Source organism: Danio rerio, chromosome 5 (genome assembly GCF_049306965.1).
Source record: "Danio rerio strain Tuebingen ecotype United States chromosome 5, GRCz12tu, whole genome shotgun sequence".
NCBI lineage: Eukaryota > Metazoa > Chordata > Actinopteri > Cypriniformes > Danionidae > Danio > Danio rerio.
The window spans coordinates 74,337,303-74,345,000 of NC_133180.1; the positions used below are offsets into that span (position 1 = coordinate 74,337,303).

A 7,698-nucleotide genomic window follows, 5' to 3' on the forward strand; every position below is an offset into this window, starting at 1 on the left:
CTGCAGGAGTTCATTGGCATTTTCCCGCACGTGAATTCTGACCAATCAATAAGCAGTTTAGGAAATATGTTCAACAACATCTGGCCAATGAGAGATGTGGATTTTGTCAGATGACTGCATTTTGGTTCGTTTCAACTGGTTCGGACCAAAGCCAGCAGTGTGGTGTGAAAACGACCCAAAGACGGCAGAAAATGCAACAATGTATAATTTATTGCTCTATGTCCGGACCAAATGAAGCGAACTACAGATGTGAAAGCACCCTAATAAACTATGACAGTTTGCATTCATTGAACAGTAGGAATGATTAATAACTCCATATCAAACAGTCACCTAAAAGTCACGTCTCGTCTTCAGTTTCATGCTCAGACGCACTTTGCACTCACACTACAAGCATACCACGCCAAAGCCCAAGTGAACCGTGCTCTGGCACACCTCTTCAAACCGGGCCAGGGCCGACCAACTGAACCACGCCTGAACCCGAGTCAGAGCACTCACACTTCTCAAACGATCCGGGAAACTGGCCTGGGCACAGTTCGGATAGCATAGTGTGAGTGCGCCCTTAGAGTCACAGGGAAGAAACAGCACTCGTAAAGTCATCTTCACATGCAAAACCTCTCTTTCTCACACCATCTAAATGTCATTAGATTATGCACTTTCCCATTAAGTCTCATTAAATCCACACACACTCGTTTTAAATCACTGATTTGTTTTACACAAACTCTAGATGGGATGCATTCCTGGCTGATCTCAGCTCAGTGTTTACAGCAGATCAAGATAACAGCACATCTCATTCTCATTACAGGCAGATTTTAATGGACGTCGCTCGCAGCGGGTGGTCCGCAAGCCTCGGACTTCACTTGATAAGAGGAGAACAAAGAGACTCCGGATGAGAATTTGACAATTTTGTGATCACAAACACATAAAACGAAGAAGAAGTAAGACGTTTTTAAGTTTGTCTTTGCACTTTTTTATTGACTAGTCTCGTTATTGTAGGAGTTTGTAAAGATAGAGCCTGTGAAATGACTAGAGGAGAGTAGTTTGCGTTCTTGTGTTAAATCAGGATGTTGTCTGTTCAAACAGGAAGCTGGATTGGGACTAACCAAAGACTTTGAAGAAATGGAAATGCAGTCAGTGTCAGCAAGTCAGAGGTTCTTATGTAGTTTCTGAGAGATTGTTCATGTGGAGTTTGCAATTTGGAGACAAAAAAAGCACTCTTCAGTAAAGGAGGTTTGGCCTATTTTATTTTATTTTTTTGGTTTATTTCATTTATTTGTTTGTTAATTTGTTGATTCATTATTTATTTATTTGTTGATTTTGTTTGTTTGTTGATTTATTATGTATTTATTTGTTTGTTTGTTGAATTATTTATTATTTTTTGTTTGTTGATTAAGTTTGTTGATTTTATTTTACTGTTTATTATTTATTTGTTTGTTTGTTGATTTTGTTTGTTTGTTGATTTACTTTTTATTTATTTGTTTGTTAATTTTGTTTGTTGATTTATTTTTTATTTATTTGTTTGTAGAATTATTTATTATTTGTTTGTTGATTTGGTTAATTTTATTTTACTGTTGATTTATTATTTTTGTTTGTTAATTTTGTTTGTTGATTTAATGGATTTTGATTTATTGTTGATTTATTATTTATTTGTTAGTTTGTTGAAGAATTTATTTATTTGTTAAATTATTTATTATTTGTTGATTTTGTTCGTTTGTTGATTAGATTAATTTTATTGTTGAATTATTATTTATTTGTTTGTTAAATGTATTTATTTTGTAGATTTTTGTTTGTTTGTTGAGTTGATTGATTTTATTTTATTGTTGATTTATTTTTATTATTTTTTTATTGATCTATTTATTATTTGTTGATTTTGTTTGTGTGTTGATTTGATCGATTTTATTTTATTGTTGAATTATTATCTGATGTTTGTTAATTTTGTTTGTTTGTTTATTTTATTTTATTGTTGATTGATTATTTTATTTACTTATTTAATTTAAGAGCAAAAACGCATCTGCTAAATCTTTTTGTGTAATCATGGGTTTACAGTAGGAGTTCCCGAGGTGGACTTGGGGATGCTAATAATTCTCACGAGAAAACGTTAGTATTTTACGTTGTCAGTTTAGTGGCTAATTCGTATGAATTCGTACAAGAGTTCAGTCGTACGAAATTGTACGATTGCAAAAAGGAGGCGTGGCACCTAACCCCACCCCTAAACCCAACCTTCATTGGCGGATGAGCAAATCGTACCAAATTGTATGAATTAGATCATACAAATTCATACGAATTAGCTACTAAATCAAAAAGTTACGAATTGCCGTGAGATTGTGTTGGACAATCAATATAATCCATTATAAGAAAATAAACTTCAAAACAAAACGTAGTTTAATTTCATTGACATAAGATGGTTATTTGTCGTGATCTGAAACAGGCAAATTTCATTCTAAAATGTATAAACTTCAAAGAAAAAAAATTATAACACCAAGAAATAAATATATATATATATTGTAATAAAAGTGCATTGTCTTAAATTGAAATAAAGTCAATATGTATACATGTGTATATTGTATATTGTTATGTTTATTGTTATGTTTATATTTTGAATATTTTAATTCTGGAATAAGTCGTGTATGTTAAACGTGTTTCTTCACAAATCACTGCATATCCTGATTCTCAAAGCTAATAGACTACAAGTCTTAAAAGCCCACTTTTGCTTTCACAAGGCCTTTAACAGATTTGGTGTCTACAACAACAGAAGGGATTTTGGTTATAGAGACAGAAAAATAGGGAGAGAGAGAAACTGCCTGTGCTGCAGTATTAGAAAAGCACAGCAGAGACACGGAGAGGAGGAAACTGAGAGGATTATTTGGGATTTTGCTGAGGAGAGAAATGTGGGAGATTTCAGTAATGAGAAACTGAGCATTTGTGTGTGTAAAAAAATATATGTAAGAATGTTTCCCTGCAAGAATTAGTGTGTGTGTGTGTGTGTGTGTAGCGTGTGTTCCTTACATTGCGGGGACCAAAAAATAAGTTTTAAATTGGACCTTAAATGTAATTTACAATTATTTGTTTCCCAGTAAGGATTAGTGTGTGTTTGTTTGTGTGTGTGTGTGTGTGTGTGTAACTTGTATTCCTTACATTGTGGGGACCAAAAACATATATTAAAGAGTTTGTTTCCAGTAAAGATTAGTGTATGTTTAACTTGTATTCCTTACAATGTGGGGACCAAAAATATGTAAGAATTTGTTTTCCAGTAAGAGGTTAGTGTTTGTGTGTGCATGAGTGCATGTGTCCATATGTGTGTGTGTAACTTGTATTCCTCACAATGTGGGGACCAAAAATATGTAAGAATTTGTTTCTCAGTAAGGTTAGTGTTTGTGTGTGTGTGTAACTTGTATTCTTCACAATGTGGGCACCAAAAATATGTAAGAGTTTGTTTTCCAGTAAGAGGTTAGTGTTTGTGTGCGTGCGTGCATGTGTCCATATGTGTGCGTGTGTAAGTTGTATTTCTGGGGGGACAATAAAATATAATAATAATAATAATAATAATAATAATAATAATAATATATATATATATATATATATATATATATATATATATATATATATATATATATATATATATATATATATATATATATATATATAAACCATGGAAAGTGACACTGACAACGGAGGTGCGGATCCAAATGCAGGTTTATTGGTGAGCATGGTTAGGCAAGCAATGATCAACACAGGAGCAAACAGATGTATAAGGGCAATCCAGAGTCGTAGTCAAAATAACAGGCAAAGCAAGACAATAACTGTAGCTGCGTCTGAAACCGCATACTTCCATACAATACAGTACGCTAAAATCAGTATGCAAGCCGAGTTGTATGTCCGAATGAATAGAATTCAAAAATCAGTATGCGAGAAGTACCCGGATGACTTACAACTTCCGTCGAGACTTTGAAGAGCGCATCCCATGCATGCTGCGCTAGCCAATGATGCTCCGCGAGACAATTTATGAATGGGAGTGAAGTGATGCAACTGACGCAGATAGGTCACATGACCATGATTTCACATTCATACTGTATAGAACGTACCTTTCTAACAGCCGAGTAGTACATTTAAATTCAAATGCAGTACCTACTGAGTAGTAAGCGGTTTTGGTTGCAACCTGTGTGTTTGAAAGGTGTTCTTATAGTCCAAGTAATCAGTCTGTGAGCAGCCTCAGCTGTGAGAGTCTAATCAGTCTGGAACATGTGTGTGTGAGCGGAGTGCATTTATGGAGTCGTAGTCCATGAAATGGCAGATTTGTAGTTTATTAATGCTCGTGAATGTTTTCCAGGGATCTATAGCGTTTTAGATTGCTGGTAATTATATATATATATATATATATATATATATATATATATATATATATATATATATATATATATATATATATATATATATATATATGTAAGAATTTTTTTCCAGTAAGAATTTGTGTTTGTCTGTGTGTGTTTGCACATGTGTGTGTGTGTGTGTGTGTGTGTGTGTGTGTGTGTGTGTGTGTGTGTGTCTGTGTCTGTAACTTCTATTCCTTACATTCTGGGCACTAAATGTCCCCATAAATATAGAAATACCAGTAAATGTTGACCTAGTGGAGACTTTTTTTTTGTCTCTTAGAGGAAAACAGCTCATAAATCAGACAGAATGAAGTATTTTGAGAATATAAAAATGTTGATTGTTTCCTATGAGAGTTAGGGTTGGGAAAAAGGGATCGAATATACAGTCTGTACAACATAAAAATCATAACGTTTATAGGAAGTCCCCATAAGGATAGCTGTACAAGTGTATGTGTGTGATTATAATGTAGACTGCAGGTCTGCTCACATCTGTAGCCAATCAAGCTCAACTGTACCAAACCAGGAAATCACAAACAATAGGAGACTGGGCTACTGCCAAACACTGTATGTGTGTGTGAGTGTGTGTGTGTGCCTTTCTTATACAATACTCTGCCAGTTGTTCATGTGTAATAACATGTTCCATGTGTACATTTTACAAGGGTGGGTCAACCTAATTTTTCAGGGGATTTCTACCTCCGACTTTGAGATTTGTGCTCTAACATCATCACTCTTAAAGACGAACGACAGCACACACACACACACACGCTGGCAGCTTTTGGGAAGCACTAATATATCGCTCTAATTACATAATGACAATATTTATTGTTTGCGACTCCATCGTCTGATACTGATCTGAACAGAAAGCACATGATTGGTGTGCTGTTACTATTATTTCCTCAAGACAAACAGAGCTTTAGTGTTTGAGCACAAGGGGAAAAGTAAAAGTGGCATGTTAAGAAGCAGTAATAATAGTAGTAGTATAGAAAACATGCTTATATTTATAAACACTTTAATGGTTATGAAGCTAATTTCAAGTGGCATAACAACGTTTTTGGTAACACTTTAGTTTAAACACGCTCAAATATGTAGACCTAACAAATAAGATTGAGGTTATCTGATTGCATATACAATTTCCATCCATTTGAATTACGTACTATTAACGCAACTAAGGCTCATTCTGAAAACGTAGTCTTGCGGACGTTTCTGGAGACTACGAAATATGTCGCCGGAGGTACGTATGGCTGCATTGGTTAGACGATGTCCCCTTTTGCGCTTGCCGGCTGACCGCTTACCTCCGTGTGAACGGCTTTTTCCACTGCAACCAGTTTGTCCAGTTAGCTCATCATATACGTCGGCGAACTTGAGACGCAGAGAGGAGCAGACCATGACGACAAGGATGATTGGGTTCAAGTCCGGGGAAGAGCGGTTCCAGAGATCAGGTAAGACAAAAACAGAATCCAAAAAATAAAGAGAAGATGTGAATAACAGGGTGAGAATGTAGTAAAATACGAAAACGTGGTAAAAATCAGACAAGGGCTTTTCTTTTTCTGGACGGCTTTTGTTTGTAAATTGTTAGTTGGGTTTAGTGAAATAAGCGGGCATACGGGTCAATCGGTAAAACTGCTTGGGTTTAGAGTGTGGGTCGGCCGTTTGGCCAGTCGCCCAGTCAATCATTCAGCCAATCGGACGGACGATCATTCGAAAGCGGCCTCTTGTGGGTTTACGCGAGAACGGCGCTCGTGAGAGACGTTCGAGATGCGAAAAAGCGCACACAGCGGCCTCTCGCGCATTCGCGAAAACAAAAACTGCACAAATACGCACCTCCCGTATTTCACGGCCTCCAGAAACGTCTGCGGGACAAAGTTCTCAGATTGAGCCTGGGTTGTTTTAACATATTTGAACTAATGACCTTTATGCGATTGATATTTGTTAGTTAACTTAAATGAAAAAAACATAAATGAAACAAACAAGAACAAGATTTATATAATAACATCAATGAATCCAATGTGTTTTAAATGCTTGTTATTAATTTAAACAGTAGATTTATTGATAGTATTACATACAATATATTATTTATTTCAATTCAATTAAGCATCAATTGTGCCCCTTAACATTAAAAACACCAAAACACATTTTTTGAGCTGTTGACAGTCGTATGTGTCCCACACTGCTATAAACACTATTAAGACACCTATATTTCACTAAAAAGTGTAAATTGGTTGTTTTTGCGTTATTTCAAGCAAATTCGTACTTCTGGTTTGAAACGAATTTTTGAAGCTGCGTCACGGTCATGACATAATAGCGTGTATTCCAGCGTGCAGACTGGGCGTCTGTGCCAGAGTGAGTCTTATTACGTCTTACAGTGTGATGCATTAATGCATGAGTAAGGCTTGGTTCAAACCAATCAGCGCGCTCTATTGTGCAACTTCATTAATAGTCATTAGTGTCACAGTGTTTTCACGACAGAGACGCCACGTTGTGTTTGCAAAACAAGCGTGAAGTGTTGCTTTTATAGTTTGCTGCCGTTAAGTTTTGTTTTCATTTTCTCTCTGTGAGAGCTCAGCTGGAGTCACGTGTGGATTAACAGTGTACGCGACGCTCGACAACAATAACTTACGTGTCTAATGAGGAACATTGTTTACCTGAGAGCTGTTCTCATCTGCAAACGCTGAGATCCAAATTCGCTTGTAGTCTCCTTATAATAAAGACGCGGCTCTAGTTGCTGGTGATTGTCCTGCCTCTACAGATTTGGAAAGTGGGCGACCAGTGCTCTTTGTTTATTCAGTTTTTTAATATCGAACAAACTATTACACAGAGTGTAAACTTGTTAGCACTACAACCAAACTTTAACCTCGTGTAGGGTTTTCACCGCATTTTGTGACCGGAATAACACACGCGGCTTTCTGATGCTACCTGCCGTGTGCATCTAAGTTTCCGGGACATGCGGAGGGTTTTTTTTTTCTCTCATTCGCCATGCGGTATCAAACATTGCATGAAAAATACACGCTTAAAGCAGTTCCTCGAATCAAATATCTCGTTTGTCGCGAGGGACATGAATGAATTCCCTAAATGAAAGAGCCAAACTGCAGTTAAAGTCCACCATTTAGTAATTTGGCAAATAATTCAACTACAGATGTCCATGTAAACACCATCACTTTCTTCCCTGTGTGTGTGTGTGTGTGTGTGTGTTTTGACTCTGAAACTCGCACGTGCCCAAATAGACACTCCCACACCATCCCACTTTAGTTCCTCCGACACTCCCCCCTAAACAGAGCTGGACACGCCCACTTTTCTGACTTTTTCCAAAGTAGAGGTGTGAAAACACCCTGCT

General features: G+C 36.5%; 1 long non-coding RNA gene across 1 annotated transcript in view; it reads left to right on the forward strand.

Moving 5' to 3' along the window:
* The first annotated feature begins 800 nt into the window (after positions 1-800).
* Positions 801-7,698, forward strand: part of LOC141385686 (uncharacterized) — a 21,117-nt gene continuing 14,219 nt past the window's right edge. The window contains exons 1-2 of the long non-coding RNA XR_012406547.1: positions 801-935; positions 1,081-1,227. This is a non-coding gene — a long non-coding RNA (uncharacterized lncRNA). The remainder of the gene's footprint in view (positions 936-1,080; positions 1,228-7,698) is intronic.